Source organism: Lathyrus oleraceus, chromosome 2, assembly GCF_024323335.1.
Source record: "Lathyrus oleraceus cultivar Zhongwan6 chromosome 2, CAAS_Psat_ZW6_1.0, whole genome shotgun sequence".
Lineage (NCBI taxonomy): Eukaryota > Viridiplantae > Streptophyta > Magnoliopsida > Fabales > Fabaceae > Lathyrus > Lathyrus oleraceus.
Window position 1 is genome coordinate 144,621,666 of NC_066580.1, and position 18,823 is coordinate 144,640,488.

The following is an 18,823-nucleotide window of genomic DNA, read 5'->3' on the forward strand; positions in this document are numbered from 1 at the left end:
GCTTGTTTGCTTGGTTGACTGATCTCCTGATCAGTTTGACCTAATTCCTTGATTGGCTTGCACTTGAGGCAAAAGAGGCAATGCAATGCTATGCAATGGACCATGATATGCTATGACCTAATATGAAAATGTATGTATGATGATAGGTGCAAATTTGAGGTGCTACAGCTGCCCCTATTCAATCAGCTGGGAACCCGAATGGATGATAGCAACGACTGTCAGACTTTCAGGGTAAACAGGGATTGAATACCAAAGAACCGTAGAATTTGCACAGCTGGATATGATACAAGAAGAACCACGTCATTTACCGATGACGCCTGCAATTGACAACTTCAGAAAGGCGAAACCACTTACCGATGGTTAGAAACTGGAAACTTGATATTTACCGATATCAACTTCAGCAAGACCATTCACCGATGGCTGTTGGGAAACAAATCTGATGTAAAAGGAAGCAAGACCATTTACCGATGGTGGCTTCAAAGAAACTTGACATTTACCAATATCAACTTCAACTCGACCATTTACCGATGACTACTGCAACTGGGGATCCGATATTTACCGATATCGAAGAAAACGGGGCCATTTACCGATGGCATCTCCACTTGGGGAGGAACAAAATCTTTGTGGTGTAATCAGACAAGACGTTTACCGACGACTTCTGGGGATCTTGATTTTGTTAACAAGGAAACAAGGCATGACCAGACATTTACCGATGACTGGGATGAGACTCGATGTTTACCGACATCGAAAGATGATGTTTACCGACATCCAAAGAATGACCAGACATTTACCGATGACTGGGGATGAGACTCGATGTTTACCGACATCGAAAGATGATGTTTACCGACATCAAAAGAATGACTAGACATTTACCGATGACTGGGATGAGACTCGATGTTTACCGACATCGAAAGATGATGTTTACCGACATCCAAAGAATGACCAGACATTTACCGATGACTGGGGATGAGACTCGATGTTTACCGACATCGAAAGATGATGTTTACCGACATCGAAAGATGATGTTTACCGACATCCAAAGAATGACCAGACATTTACCGATGACTGGGGATGAGACTCGATGTTTACCGACATCGAAAGATGATGTTTACCGACATCAAAAGAATGACCAGACATTTACCGATGACTGGGAATGAGAAATTTATTGGGGAGATACAAATATTTGCAACTGGAAACCAGATAGGACATTTACCGATGACTTTACTGGGGATTTCCGGCTGGGGATTATCAGACGTTTACCGACGACTGCAGAAAAGACTCGATGTTTACCGATATCGAAAGATGATGTTTACTGACATCAAAAAAAATGACCAGACATTTACCGATGACTGGGGTGAGACTCGATGTTTACCGACATCAAAAAATGACCAGACATTTACCGATGACTGGGGTGAGACTCGATGTTTACCGACATCGAAAGATGATGTTTACCGACATCAAAAGAATGACCAGACATTTACCGATGACTGGGGTGAGACTCGATGTTTACAGACACCGAAACAATGGTGTTTACCGACACCAAAAATGATGACCAGACATTTACTGATGACTGGATAAAATATCCGATGTTTACAGACACCGAAACAATGGTGTTTACCGACACCAAATAAAAACACACGCGGGTGTTGGCATGACACTTACCGGTATCACAAGAACGACATCTTAAATATGTCAAGGCAAGGCTGATCATTTGCTGGGGGTCTCACTGGGGAGAAACAAACTTTCTGTCGCCATCGGGTGAGGAAATAAATCTCTATGGGGATATCAATCTTGAATGCTGTCAAGAGCAACTGTAGCAGACTTGCTGTGCTGATGTTGAAAGAAATGATCCGCCTCTGCCGGGGATACGGTCTGGTGAAGTTAACACATGAATGCATATGTTTGAATTTTTCTATGGCGTAATGCTCCATATTGAATGGGAATGCTACGCAATTTGAGGATGCAATGATTACTACATGCAAAATGCAAATGAACCCTGGCTAGGGAGCCGAAATGATCAGATACTCTGACTCTGTGGGGAGATTCCTCTTGGGGAAATACTCTGCGGGGAACTCTGCTTGAGGAATGGTAAAGCGACTTCACACTCATGTTGAAGAATAGCACTGCTGCTGGGGAAAAGTAAACTCCGCTGGGGATACCCTTCAGTCCACAGATAGGATAAATGCTGGAGATAAATTTAATGAACCTGCCTCACTTGGGGAGGAAATCGGCGAATACAGGCCTGCTGGGGATAGGCAATCCTTAGATCTGTTGGGAAATAGGAAGCACTATCCACAGACGTCTCTGCAGGGGAACATAGCTCTGATAGCTTCCGAACTTGCTTGGGGAAAATATCTGCTGAGGAAACGTCCTCACAGATGCCAATCTGAAAAACAGCACAACAAAATGCCCCCAGGGGACACATGGACAAGATACGCTCAAGTGTCCTCAACATTCAAAATGACTTTCAAATGTTTTATCTTTCTGCACGTTATTGTGTAGCCTTCATGTTCTTATATGCAATGCTTATCAAAAATTCGGACATTTTGCAAACAAAACAGTAAAAATAAAAACAGAAAAAGCTATTTATCTGAATAACGACTTTTATTGATTGAAAATGTGCCTGAAAAGGCGAATACATTGGGAAGCAATTCCTAGAAAGAGGTAATTGCGCACAAAAGGAAAAATCTATCCTAATGGCAACGTGAACACGGCATCCACTATTTCCCCATTCTGTTATAACTCACAGATCATCAGTTTTCCTCCCAACTCCTTGCTTTCTGAGAAGAATAACTGGACGGATCACATCTTTCGAGATGGCAGACGACAAAGCTTGATGAAGTACAGATAACTCAGACTGTAGTCTTCGCTTTAATCCCTAACTTTTGCCTGGATCGCCCTTTTCGGGTTTTCAATCCACCGGGATACCCATTTTTGCCTAAGCCGCCCTTGCGGGTTTTCGACTTACCGGGTGTACGAATTCTTTTCATTTTATCCCTAATTTTTGCCCGAACCTTTTCTTTCTATTTTTTGGTTCACCAGGATGCCCATTTTTGCCTGGACTCTTTTTTCTTTTTGTCCAGCGGGTCTATTTACGCGAAGTATCTTTTGACTACATCTGAGTTAACAGGAGACGGAAAATCTTCACCATCCATAGTTGTAAGCATCAAGGCTCCACCGGAGAATACCTTTTTCACAACATACGGACCTTCATAATTAGGAGTCCACTTGCCCCTGTTATCTGTACCGGGAGGGAGGATCCTCTTCAAGACTAGATCACCGATCTGATAGCTTCGAGGACGCACTTTCTGATCAAAGGCTCGCTTCATCCTTCTCTGATACAACTGTCCATGACATACAGCTGCTAGACGTCTCTCCTCGATAAGGCTCAACTCATTAAACCTTGTTCGAATCCACTCGGCTTCGTCCAGCTTGACATCCAATAAAACTCTCAGAGAAGGAATCTCCACTTCAACAGGTAGGACAGCTTCCATACCATACACAAGGGAGTAGGGGGTTGCCCCGGTCGACGTACGTACTGAGGTACGGTACCCATGCAAAGCGAAAGGCAGCATCTCATGCCAATCCTTGTACGTAACGACCATCTTCTGCACAATCTTCTTGATATTCTTGTTCGCCGCTTCTACAGCACCATTCATCTTCGGTCTGTAAGGAGAAGAGTTGTGATGTTCAATCTTGAAATCTTTACAAAGCTCTTTCATCATCTTGTTGTTGAGATTCGAACCATTATCGGTGATGATTCTCTCAGGAACTCCATAACGACATATGATTTCTTTCTTGATGAACCGGGTAACCACTTGTTTGGTAACGTTAGCATAGGAAGCTGCTTCCACCCATTTGGTGAAATAATCGATCGCAACCAAGATGAAGCGATGTCCATTAGAAGCAGTAGGCTCAATCTTCCCAATCATATCAATGCCCCACATGGCAAACGGCCAAGGCGAATTCATGACATTCAGAGGGCTTGGTGGTACATGCACCTTATCAGCATAGATTTGACACTTATGGCACTTCCGAGCATACTTGAAACAATCGGATTCCATAGTCATCCAGTAATAACCCGCTCTCAACAGTTTCTTAGCCATTGCATGTCCGCCGGCATGAGTACCGAAGGAACCTTCATGAACTTCCTGCATTAACATGTCTGCCTCGGGTCTGTCCACGCATCTGAGCAAGACCATGTCAAAGTTTCTCTTATACAACACATCATCCTGATTCAAATAGAAGCTTCCAGCTAGCCTCCTCAGGGTTTTCTTGTCATTCTTCGACGCACCTTCAGGATACTCTTGAGTCTTGAGGAAATTCTTGATGTCATAATACCACGGCTTCTCATCAATCACAACAGACTCGGCTGCAAACACATACGCAGGCCTCTCGAGTCGATTCACCGCAACATGTGGCACATGATTCCACCAATGAACTTTGATCATAGACGACAAAGTAGCCAAGGCATCAGCCATTTGATTCTCATCCCGGGGGACATGATACAACTTCACTTTCTTGAAGAACGTCAGTATTCTTCTGGTGTAATCTCTATACGGAATCAGATGCGGCTGGTTCGTATTCCAATCTCCATTGACTTGATTGACCACTAGAGCGGAATCTCCAAATATATCAAGAGTTTTGATCCTCAGATCAATGGCTTCTTCTATCCCCATGATACAAGCCTCATACTCAGCTTCGTTGTTGGTGACGTCAAAAGTCAATCTGGCAGAAAAAGGTATATGAGCACCTTTAGGATTGATCAATACTGCCCCAACACCGTTACCGTTCATATTCACAGCCCCATCAAACATCAGTGTCCATTTGTCATCTGGATCCGGTCCTTCCTCGACAAGAGGCTCTTCGCAATCTTTTATCTTAAGATACATGATGTCTTCATCAGGGAATTCAAACATCATTGGCTGATAGTCGTCAATTGGTTGTTCGGCGAGGTAGTCTGACAGAATACTACCTTTGATGGCCTTCTGTGACGTGTACTGAATGTCATACTCTGTTAAGATCATCTGCCAACGGGCAACACGTCCGATGAGAGCTGGTTTCTCAAAGATGTACTTTACTGGATCCATCTTAGAAATCAATAAGGTAGTATGGTTCAACATATACTGCCTTAGTCGGCGAGCAGCCCAGGCCAAAGCACAGCAAGTTTTCTCGAGCAGTGAATATCTTGTTTCACAGTCGGTAAACTTTTTGCTAAGGTAGTATATGGCATGCTCTTTTCGACCAGACTCGTCATGCTGTCCCAATACACACCCCATCGAGTTCTCAGTCACTGACAGGTACATTATCAGAGGTCTCCCTGGAACTGGAGGTATGAGGATTGGAGGTTTCTGTAAATACTCTTTAATCTTGTCAAAAGCTTTCTGACAGTCATCATTCCACTTGATCGCTTGATTCTTTCTGAGCAGTTTGAAAATTAGTTCACATGTAGCAGTTAGATGAGATATGAACCTTGCAATGTAGTTCAATCTCCCTAAAAACCCACGGACTTGCTTTTCCGTCTTCGGTTCAGGCATCTCTTGAATGGCTTTGACTTTCGCTGGATCAACCTCAATCCCTTTCTCACTGACAATGAAGCCTAAAAGCTTCCCGGACCTCACCCCAAACGTACACTTGTTCGGATTCAACCTCAGCTTGAACTTTCTCAACCGGTCAAACAGCTTCTGCAAATTAACCAGGTGCTCCTCTTCTGTCTGCGACTTCGCAATCATATCATCTACGTACACTTCAATCTCTTTGTGCATCATGTCATGAAAAGAGTCGTCATCGCCCTCTGATAGGTAGCACCAGCATTCTTCAGCCCGAATGGCATCACCTTATAGCAGAACGTGCCCCAAGGTGTAATGAATGTCGTCTTTTCCATGTCCTCTGGCGCCATCTTGATCTGATTATATCCGGAGAAACCATCCATGAAAGAGAATACCGAGGATTGAGCCGTATTATCAACCAATACATCAATGTGAGGTAATGGGAAATCATCTTTCGGACTCGCTCTATTCAAATCCCGGTAATCGACACACATTCTGACTTTACCATCCTTCTTCGGCACAGGAACAATGTTGGCCACCCACGGTGGATAACTGGTAACAGCCAGAAAACCTGCATCCCACTGCTTCTGGACCTCTTCCTTGATCTTAGTCGCCATGTCAGGACTCGTTCTACGAAGCTTCTGCTTGACAGAAGGACATCCTTCTCTAAGAGGTAATCGATGCACCACAATGTCTGTATCCAAACCAGGCATATCTTGATATGACCAGGCGAACACTTCCACATATTCTCTCAGCATCTCAATCAGCCTCCTCTTGACAGAGTCCTCTAAAACAGCCCCAATCTTGATTTCTCTTTTGGCGTCCTCAGTACCCAAATTAATAGTTTCCAACTCCTCCTGATGAGGTTGGATGACCCTTTCCTCCTGCTTCAGCAATCTGACCAATTCTGCAGGGAGTTCACAGTCTTCCTCACTCTCCTCTTCAGCTTGGTAGATGGGATTGTCGAAATCATACTGAGCCATAACAGAACTGTTCATAGTGAATGCCATAAGATCGCTTCTGCATGTTTAATGCTTTGTTTTTAGAAAAAGAGTTCAAGAAGTCGCAAAAACAAAAAAAACATTGCCATTTTTATTGTTTTTGAAAAAGAAAAATGAAAACAAAAATAGAAAGACAGGGATCACAAAATTTGATTGCAAAAAAATGTCCTTCATTAATGATAATCATTAAAACATGATGAGGCCCTACAAAAATGAATCACTACGCCTTGGGCAGAACGTAGGATTTTCATGCAAAATGACAAAACAACAGAAAATTACTCTGTCAGAAGAGTAACTTGAACCACTTCTTCAGCCGTCCAGTTGTCGATAGACCCCCCTGGTGCACACGGGCGAACCCAGTTGTCCAAATCACAATCACTGTCACAGTCTTCACTACCGGTTGCAGAGACGTCGCCATGATTCATCAGCCCAGCGCTGGTAAAGGTACTCGGACCCGCTTGACCATTCTGCTCTGCTCGGAGAGGCTCATAACCAACGCCAAATTTGTCTTCTTTGACAGGCAAGTCCACCATCTTGCCCCAGCCTTCAGCTTTGCCAGAATCAACAACCTCCTTAGCCTGCTTGTAAGAAGTAATTGAAGCACCTGGCTTCCTCTGTTCAGCGTACGCCACTTTCTCAAGAGCCACAGTCTCAAACGCCTGGCATAAGGTTTCGTGGATCTCGCCATCCACCTCAACATATTTGAACGAGGATAGATGACTCACCAGAATCTCTTCTTCACCGCACACGGTCACAATCTGACCGTTCCAGACATACTTGAGCTTTTGATGGAGAGTCGACGAGACTGCCCCTGCTGCATGAATCCATGGACGCCCCAACAAACAACTATAGGCGGGCTGGATGTCCATAACATAGAAGATGATATCAAAAACCTCAGGACCTATCTTCACAGGCAAGGTAACTTCCCCACACACAGAACGTTTGGATCCGTCGAAAGCACGAACGATCAGGTCACTGGGAGTAAGCACAAACCCTTCCGCATCAATCTTCCTCAGAATCTGCTTAGGTAACACATTCAGCGACGACCCGGTATCTACCAATACGTGAGACAACACTGCCCCCTTGCACTCCATGGTGATGTGCAAGGCTTTGTTATGGTTTCGCCCTTCAGGCGGTAAGTCTAGATTGGTGAAACCCACACCATGCCTGGTGCTCACATTGGCCATCACACCCTCCAGTTGATTGACAGAAATCTCCTGAGGCACGTAAGCTAGGTTCAACATCTTCAGCAAGGCGTTACGGTGTGCCTCAGAACACAACAACAGTGAAAGTATAGAAATCTTGGACGGAGTTTGATTCAACTGATCCACAATCTTGTAGTCACTCTTCTTGATTATCTTCATAAACTCCTCCACGTCCTTCTCAAATGACCCCTCGGGCGCTTCCTTCTGGACAGGCTCTTCCTCAACCACAGCTTGCTTACCCTTTGCTCTGGCAGAAGCCTCAGCATTATTGTCCCTCAAGGGCTGCGGTGCGAACAGACGACCGCTTCTGGTAAAACCTCCTGGACCCCCTACATTATCCACAGCCGGACCAACAGTTGCAGGAACTCTATTCGGTAAACCAATTGTCACTGGAGTTTGATTCACTGGTCTCGTCTGACTTTCAGCCCTTCTGTAACTGCGGTGAGCATTATCATACTTCCACGGCACGGCTCTACTATTCTCAACAGCCCTTCTTCCAGACGCAACGGTAGTAGTTGGAGCACTGATGGTTACAGGCACAGAAATGGTAACTGGGGTACCATTTGCTGCAGGTGCACTAACGACCCTTTGTCCACGTTCTTCAGACGGCTTAAAGTAAATGGTGATAGTTGACGCTGTTCCACGATCTTTTACAGCCCTACTGAATTGCAAACAACCTTCATCCATCATACCCTGGATACCGGCCCTTAACTGGTCGCAACCATTCTCAGATTCTGCACAGCCCAAACAATCCTCATTACAGCCCGGGTAGACACCCCCATTCAGCAGACGGCCCTTCACAACTAACAGAGAAGTTTGAACATCATCAACATTAACAACCAGATCTTCAGCTTCTTTTCCCTCAATATTGTTCACTCTATGCCCACCATGCTGAGGCATAGGGTTGTTTACGACGTTAGGCACTGGAGCGAAGTTGATTGCTTTGGCATCGATCAAATCTTGAACCTTGTGCTGGAGAGCCCGACACTTCTCAGTATGATGCCCTGGTGCCCCAGAGTGAAAGTCACATCTAACATTAGCATCATAGCCAGGAGGCAGCACTGTTGGAGTGGCCATCGTACGCAACTCTACAAACCCTAACCGGAGTAGTTCGGGTAGTAGCTCTGCGTAAGACATAGGCAGAGGATCAAATCTTCTATCAGCCTGTAACTTCTGCCTAGGCTGGAAAGGACGTTGCTGTTGTTGTTGTTGTTGTTGTTGCGGTTGTTGAACTCTTTGTTGTTGTTGCTGACGAGGTTGAGGTGTCGGAATGGTTACTGCAGCAGCTTGACGGTATTCACTTCTATTCTGATCTCTGCGGTGTTGAACAGCATTAGTTTCACCCTCTCTTCGACGAGGTGCCCCAACAAACGGCTTCCTAGAAGAAGAGGAACCAGCATCCTGAATCTTCCCAGTTTTAATCAAACTCTCAGTCCTCTCTCCACAAATGACAACATCAGAAAAACTACCGAATGGGCAGCTCCCCATCCGGTCCATAAACACACCTTGAAGAGTACCGATAAACATGTCTGTCAACTCCCTCTCCAGCATAGGGGGTTGAACTCTAGCAGCCAGTTCACGCCACCTCTGAGCATACTCCTTGAAGCTCTCTCCGGATTTCTGACATAGACTCTGCAGCTGAGTCCGGCTAGGTGCCATGTCCATGTTATGCTTATATTGCCTCAAGAAAGCTTCACCCAGATCTCTCCAGCAGCGGATCGAATCTCTCTTCAATTCCATGTACCAGTCCAAAGAAGCCCCAGATAGACTATCTTGGAAAAAATACATCCACATCTTTTCATCATCGGTATACGCAGAGATCTTTCGATAATAAGCCTGCACATGGGTGCGAGGGCAAGAAGTACCGTTGTATTTGTCGAAGGACGGTGCTTTGAACTTGTGAGGGATTCTCAAACCTTCAACCAACCCCATATTGGTAACATCAAAACCGAGAGAATTCTGACTTTCCATAGCACGGATCTTCTCAGCAAGAGCCTCAACTTTGCGGTCTCTCTCACTAACCCTTCCCAGAACGTCTTCGTCTTCACTGAGCAGAGAGAACATATCCTCTTGTCTGTCAACAATCGTAGCAGGATTACGGGCCGGAGCACGGACTACTCTGGCATTAGCGGCATCTGGAACAATAGGTTGACCGTTGATTCGAATACCCCCCAACTCATCTCCCACAGCATAGTTGTTGACGGGTACAGCAGCAGCAACATTGTTATCATTGACCGGGCCTCCCTCTGGCGGAGCATGGTTGACAGGTGGATTTGTAGCCTCTTGTCTCTGAACCATAGCTCGAAGTTCTTCTTGACCTTGTGCAACCCCTTGCATCATATTCATAAACTGGGCCATGTTAGCCTTCATCTCAGCCAACTCTGCTTGAACTTGATCCATACCTCTCTGTTGATTCAGTCTTGTTGAGTAGCGGTGCGGACGTTGATCAGCTATCCTGCCTAAAACAGGAACCAGAGTGAGAAGCCACGACCAAGAACACCTGTTATGCAAAATGATATGAGTATGATGCTAATGATGCGTATGATGCACATGATATGCTCATTTCTCAGGCATTCAAAGAGCCTGACCCATCCTGAAAAGATGGCAACCTGCAGCAGCAAGAGAACAAACAGATACAAGGAAATGCTGACATCCTTATATATACATAAGGGTAAAAAGGCACACAACCAATGTCAACAGAATATCTGAATAAACAACGTACAAAGAAAGAGAATCCCATCCAACAAGCCTGGAGGTGATTCTCAACAAAAAGATCCAAGAGATGGCTTACACGCAAATGAATCCCATCCAACAAGCCTGAAGGTGATTCTCAACAAAATACAATCAGAGATACAAACTAAGACAGACGGTCTTCCGGAATGAGGGTCTTCAGGTAATGGCACTGGTCTATCAACAGTGAGCATTCTGAGCATTCTGGTAGAGGGGTAATCTTCTCCTTCAATTGTCTTCTCAGCTCCAAGACTTCTCCTCCAAGGTAATCCTCTGATTTCTGTCTCAAGTCTACTTCCTTCTTCAACTGGATATCTTTATCTCTGAGTTGCTTCTCTAGGTCTCTGATCTTCTTCTGATAGTTGGCTTCTGCTCTCTGCAGTCTCAAGCGCTCCCTATACTCCTCATCCAACATAGACTCTATCTCCTCATATGATCTCTTCTTGCTCCTTGCTCTGCTAGCATCTTCTCCTTGCACTTCCCTGAGTTGATGGGCCATGTGCAACCTATCAGCTTTAGCTTTGTACAACTCCATATGGGTGTCTTGCTCCTTCTCCCTCAACCGACGACTCTCCATCAGAGCTTGCTTATAGTGCTCAGCAGGCACACTATCAGCAAGAATCAAGGGTGGTTGCTCTTGCAACGGTTCCATCCTATCGTAGGGTAGCAACAAAGTTTCCACTCTCTTCTTTACCCAATCAGTGTAATCAGGCATGGCTATGGCAAACTTCTTCCCTAAGACGGACCCATCTCTGACACCAATGGACTTCCAAGCTCTTCCAATCTGCTCCAACCTAACAGGGTCATCCTTCTTCCCAAAGTACACACTCTCAGCTATCTCAGCTTCAAGTGGTCTTCTACTCATAACAAAACCTAACTGGCGAAGAGAAAGAACTAGATTATAATTTATACAACCCTTGGTCCCCACGAGTGGCACATTCCGGAATTCTCCACAGCTCATAATAACATTCTTCACATTCATCCGGTAAGATTGCCATCTGATGTCATAAGAGGTGAGCGACATGACCCTCTGAGTCCACTTGAGTGTGCTCTGAGTGTCCATAAAGGGTCCACTACCAGGCAGGAGTGACATGAACCATCTAAACAGGAGAGGTAGACAGCACCTGATGGCTCCACCCTTACCATGCCTACTGTGGATGGCATAGTAAGTATCAGCTAACAAGGTGGGGACTGGATTTCCTCTGATGAAAATGCTGATGGCAGCATGGTCAACAAAATTTGGCATACTGGGAAATAGGATGATCCCATATATCAAGGCGGCAAGCTGTGCGTGAAAAGCTTCCCAATTTCCCTTCTCTGCTTCATCTCTGGCTATTCTCAGAAGAAACTTCAACGGCAGACCCACAACTCCCCCACTGGGCTTCCAATTATCACAAACTTCCTTAACACTCAACCGGAGAGCTCTGGCAACAACCTTAAAGTCAACCTCCTTTGGTACGTCCAAGAAAGGAACCTGATGCTGAATCGGGATGCTCAACAGTATAGAATACTCCTCGAGAGTAGGTGCTAACTGGTAATCTTGGAACGTGAAACATCTAAGCTCCGGGTCATAGAACTGAAGAAGTGTCTGCAACGGCACCGGGTCAACTACTGTCTTCAATACTGTCAGGATATCCCCATACTGATTCACGAACCCCCCAGACGATCACTGGTCACAAGACTGCCCAACTCAATCAGAGGCGTCAAAGGATCCCGGTGAAAAACGTAGATACAAGTCTTCCGCTTCGGCTCTGGGACTGTTGCCATCTCTATCGGCGAATCAAACTCTGGAATGTACCTGAGAAATGATATGCATGCAGAGGTTAGTTTTTTTTCTTTCTCTTTTTTTCTTCTTTTTTTTTTTTTTTTTTTTTTTTTTTTTGCGTATCTTTTTGAAAATAAATATGCTATGATGCACATGATGCAGACACAACTGGCTGGCGGTGCATCTCTGATCACAAAGTCGAAGCTTCGGTCTAAACTCAGAACCCAAATCCAACTTGAAAACCCAAGGTCAACTGAATATACTGTTGTCTGAACCCAAAGTCACCAACAGAACCATAAGTCACCAACAGTACCTGTAATGATGAACCCTTCCCCACTCACGGGTGTAGTCTAGGCCAGGGTAAGGTCAAGAGAAACGCAGGATAAGCAACCCTTTCAAGAATATCATCCTGTGCACACCCGATGTATGCACCGATAATACCCCATCAGAGTCTGAACTGCTCGTGATATCAATGTTCCGCTAAGTGGCGTACACCACCCGCTTCCCATGAATCACTCTATTCCTAGGTTTCCTAGATTTCACTCATGGTCTGGGTATTGGACCTTTTACCTCATGTAACTCCCACCCCCAAACAGAGAAACAGACAACCAACCAGGTGAACAGATGAATATGAATGCAAACATAATTACAAACATAAATGCAAACAATGGACAATGAATGCAAGCAGTAAATAATGAATGCAATAAATAAACACAGCCCAAAGCAACCAAACCCTAACCTAGAGAGCGCTAGGAGAGACTCGCTTAGGGAAGACGGACCAGCACAGGTCAACTTCTCTATATCCCCAGCAGAGTCGCCAGCTGTCGCATCACGCGAAAAACCGGCGGGAAACAAGACACAACAGAGCCGCCACCGTGCGTTATTTATCCCAAAAGAGGGAAAGGAAACGCTCAGAGTAAACCTGGAAAGAACATGGTCTCGCGACCAAAGAGGATGGGTTCGGGAGTCGGTTATGCGAAGGGAAGGTATTAGCACCCCTACGCATCCGTAGTATTCTACGGGATCCACGCACAATAGGAAGGATAAATTGGTTGCTAAACACTGCTCAGATACTCACACACACTGGCTGAAAAGAGACAAAAGAAACTGACTGAAACTGACTCGGCAGGATACCGCATCCTGGGCCTACTTAGTCTATCAGGCATAGACATCAGAGTCGAAGTAGTTCGGACTGGGGGAAACGACACATGCTCGCTAGGATATCGCGTCCTATGCATACGTATCTTCTCGGACGAGAGAAGAATCAGAGCATTCGTAGCTCGGCTGACACGCACACAAACAAACACAGGCAAAGGCAAACGTGGAGCCCGACTGCCAATCACTGGACTTACATCAGCATCCGAACCAAAACACACACAAAGAGGCAAACGTGGAGCCTGAATGCCAATCACTGGACTTACATCAGCATCCGAACCAAACACACGCACACTGGAACCTAACTGCCACTCGATGGACTTACATCAGCTTCCAAGCACACAACAAGACAAAACAAAGACACAGGCGACAAATTGCTAAGGAGTCAGGCACTCGAGCCTAGCAACTGTCAGACAACACACACAAAAAGAAAAAGGGCGCCCGGAGAGATCAGCTCAATCTCCTGCCTACATACTTCATCTGGTATGAAGATCAGGGCGATGTAGTTCCCCTACAGAGGGATAAAGGACTAGCCTAACCAGATAACAGAGGGAGACACAACTAGGGAGACTACGACTCGAGCCTAGATGTTATCATGCAAATCATCCCTAAGTTAAGGTTTCTAGCTAAATGGCACAAGGGCCAACCTATCCTAAGCATGGCTCACACAGGAAGCAAGCCACACACACTTAACTTGCACAGGAAGCAAGCCAAGCAAAACCTAACTTGCACAGGAAGCAAGTCTAAACTAATCCTAACTTGCACAGGAAGCAAGTCAAACAATCCCAACTTGCACAGGAAGCAAGTCAAACAATCCTAACTTGCACAGGAAGCAAGTCAAACAATCCTACCAGCACAGATAGCACACGCTATACACAAACAAGTGGCTCAAACAAGGGTTAGGTTTTAGTCAAGGGGTCATATCAACCTCAACAAACAAACCTCTGGAATGGGGTGAATGTGCTCTTAACCTTGCCATTGAGGGGCTAAGGTGAAGCAGATGAAAGGTGAGTGAAGATAAGACTTCACAGCTCTTATCCCTGGCCTGGGAGAGCTCAAGACAAGAATGTGTGGGTTCAGAAAGTGGGAACCCTTCTACACATTTAAAACCGACTCAACTGTACAATTGTACAAGATCTTGGGTTTGTATCTGCAATGCATCAACACAGTGGTGTGAGCAAAGCAGATGACACACTGAATAGTGGGGGATAGATTGCATATCCCTACCTTCCACCAATTGCCTCTTCACTTAGGAGGACTTTGACTCTATGCAAGGACAAAATTAAACATCCACAAACATTGCCTCTTAAGGAGGGCTTCAGACAGTTGCCTGGCCAAGTAACAGGCCAGGTCTTCCAGACTACATGAAGAAGAAGAGACATACCTCAATGCAAATTGCTTATACAAGCAAAGCAAAGCAAAAGTTCACAAGGAACTAAAAGCAACTAAAGTACCTGAAATCAGTCAAGCACAGTTAGTATACAAGTCAGAGTTAAATCAAAATGAAACAGACATCAACCAGTCAACACAAGCAAGTGAATGTGCAAGGCACAAAGCTTAAGGCATGTGAGCCAAGCCACCTACAAAACAAACAAAGTTAGACAATGATATTTGAGCAAGCTCAATCAAAAAAGAATTGGTCTCATTGGTCATTTGTTGGTCAACCTGAAAACATGAGCTCAAAGGTGAGTAACAGGACCACTAGGACAAGCCTAGGGTCAAAAGAGAATAAGAAAGTCAAAACAGCAAGGGATATCCAATCAAAGTCAAGTTTAAACATTCAAGAAACACAACCAATTGGGTTCACATTCATATCAATCATCATCATCATTTCATGAACACATTGGGTCAAGGTATAGCAAACGGAAGCTCATAGAAGTCAACAGCAAGACTTAACTCAAAAGCAATCTCAAACATTTCCAAAAATCATCAAATAAATCATGATCAATCACAATCCACAGCATGGTAAGCATGTCAAATTTCATCTCATTTGGACAAGTGGAAGGCAGTCAATGAAAATCAGAAAGTCAAAGCAATTTTGAACATGCTCAATGAAGTCAACCAAACATGCATCAACTTAGAAAAATCATAAGTCAGAGATGGCATATGATAAATGAATGGGACTAAAACCATGGCAAAGATGAGGATGTTTAGTTATCTCATGTAAAATTTCATGTCCATCTAATAAAGTATGAGAATTTCACAAATGAAATGGGAACAAGTGTCACACAAGGTCAACATATGACTAACCAGGGGAGAAAATCTCAAACAATGAGGAAATGCCTCAAACAATTCCAAGAAAATTCACATGTAAACTAGACATACAGGAGTAGGTTCATGCAAAATTTCAATCCATTTTGAGGTCAAGAAGCATGGTAATGAAAATCATGAAGTTGGTCATCAATGGTGTGACACAAATTGTCACACCCTAATTCAAAAAAATCAATACTCACAAACCACAAATGATAAATTCACAAACTCTACACCAAAATCACCATGAATGTGTCTAGTTTGAGCACAAAAAATTTGGGAGCCATTGGATACATTCTCATCATTTCACAAATGTTTTGGCAAAGTGTACAAAAATTGGTCACATGTCACAAACCCTAGCAACATTTAAAAACCACTCATCCAAAAATTCTGGAAAAATAATGATAAAAAAGTAGAGATCATGATGAACACAACACAAAAAATCCCATTCAAATTGGATTAAAAATGAGCAAGTTATGATTTTTGGAAGATTGAATATAAAATGTGAAATTAAAATGGAATAAATGAAGCAAGAATGGCAAAGTTGTAATATTCTGGGTCACTTAATTAAACACGGTCGTTTTGGCCATAAAATGAAATGTTTTTATTGGTTGGTGACAAAAAGGCCATGCATGCGCGTGAGATAAACAGAAAATCTGGAAAATGCAATTGGGAACTAGGGTTTCATGCTACAGTGCTCATTCATCATCTTCAAACACGATTTTTTTCCAGAAATTAAAATTGGATATACACAAATGTTCATCTAATCATGGCAAACAAGAATCCATCAACCATTTTCATTAAAACCTTGTGTGTATCATGAGTCGAGCACAAACATAAATCAACATCAAACTTGTTTTCAACATAACTTCATGAACACACAGCCATTTTCAAAAATAAAAACATCATGATGCTCAGCATAAAAGGACCTATCCAAAGCATGTAGTAATTTGAAGAATAATGGAGCTCGAAAATTTACCAAACTGAACAGGGCAATGTTGAATGTGATGCTGGAGATGCTTTCAATGCTTGACAGGTATCCAAATAGCTTCAAAGGGTCCAAGGCAAGCTGTTTGACACCTTACTTGAACTTGAATCAAGCTGGAAATGAAGATGGCCACTGAACTGGTTTTTGCTTGATTTTGAGAAAGGTGATGTTTTTGATTTTCAAACAGTGAGCAGTGGAGGTTTGAGACAGCTTCAATATACCCTATGGACCAGGACAAACTAACTTGCTAAGCTTGGAATGGCCTGAGAGTGAAAGTAGCTTTGAAAATGCAAATTTGACACAACGTGACAAGTTGAAAAGTGATTTTGAGTTCTTGATGTTTTCTGCAGGTTTTGAGGCTTTGGACATTTGCTATGTGATATTTGAGATGTGTTTGCGATGCTCCTTTGATCAACAAATGCTTATAACAAAAGCTGTCATGTTTTGGCTATTTTGTGGCTTTTTTGAATGAAATGTGACAAATGAGATTAGAGGATCTTTTGCTGGTTTTTTATGACAGCAGATGAGGTTTGGATATTGTGTCAAGCAGGGCCAGGCATTTGTTCCTTTGGAGATTCTTTGGACAGAAAATGATCTTGGCCAAAATGTGATCTTTTGAGAGAGAGGGCACCAAGGCTTTTTGGCCGTGTTAGATGGTGCTAGCAGGGTTCCAAAGTGGTAAATGGATGGTCAAAATACAAAGCAAGGCTAGGCTTGGTGACTTTGGAGGCTTTGGACAGAAAATGCAAAAGCAAGGTGTTTTTGAGCCAATGAGGGGACCAAGGTTTGTATGCTAGATGGATGCAATTGTTGCTGCAGCTATTGGTTTCATATGATAGGGAAATGGTGAAGAAAATGTTGTCAAGCCAGGCCAGGTTTCATTCTTTTTTTTGAAGTTCTTTTTGACAGCCTTTTTAAAAATGCAAGAGTGAAGTGTTTTTTTGGAAAAAATGAATGAAGTTCTATTGGTTTTTGCCCCTAGTAAGGTTTCACATGACAGGAAATAAACATCACCCCTGCTGTCTTGTGCTGCTTGTTCTTTTTGACAGCATTTGAAAAATGTCAAGGCAAAGTGAATGAGGCTTCTTGGTGTTTTGGACAGGATTCTTTGAAATGCAAAGCAAGATGATGTTTTTTAGAGAATGAATCAAAATGGTTTGTTCTTGCTATTGGTATTACTCATGACAGAAAAATGATGAAAGGTCTGCTGTCATGGTTGCTTTGTGGCCCTGGGCATGGTTGTAACTTTGGTGCTTTTGGATAGAAAAACAGAAATGCAAAGCAAGGATGAGTGAAGTCTTGTGTGCAGTGTATTGCTGCTGCTACTCCATGACAGAAAGTGAGGAAGCCATGCTATTGGATGTTGCTTGAGGTAAGGCAATGCTGGTTCTTTGAGAGATTGGACAGAAAAGTAGTAATGCAAAGCAAGGTCAATGCAGTTTTTTTTGATGAGTGATCTTTTTTTCTGTGTTGCAATGTTTTTGTGGCTGCAATTCTGAGTGACTGCTCATGACAGAAAATGATGGCTTTAACCTGCTGTCATGTGGTGCTGTTTAGTGAGGTTTGGCCATGACAGGAAAAATGAGGGAAGGGCATGCTTGGTCTGTGGTGTTTGACAGAAGAGTTTTGAAATGCCAAGCAAGGATGAGTGAAGTCCTGTGTGCAGTGTTGTCTATGTTGGTTGGTTGATGAATAGCATTGGCAATTTTTTGAAAAAAAAACGTCCAATGAGAGAGTCAGGATTTTCGTATGAGTGAGCTGGTTGTGGCTGTTTCATGTGACAGTACAAGGCATGGTTTTGTTCTTTTAGTTGTGACAGATTTTAGCAAGGCCAGTAAGATGATTCTTGAGGGAGTGAGTTGTATGCAATGTGGTTAGAGGCTGCTGCTACCAGTGTTAAGTGACAGAAAATTATGGCCTGGGTCTGCTATGGTTTGGAACAAGGCTGCTACCAGTTGGTGAACAAGGCTGCTACCTCATGGTACCAAAGCATGGTTTGGAAGTATGGTGAAAACATGTACTTTTTCCTCAATCCAAGCAAGCAAAGGGTGGCTCTTGTTTTGCTGTTGTTTATGGGCTGCAGATCAGGTCTCAAATGACAGAAAAACAATGATGCACAATGCTGCTGTTCTTTTGAGGTACAAGGCATGGCATGGTTAGTATGGAGTGGTATGGTTGCA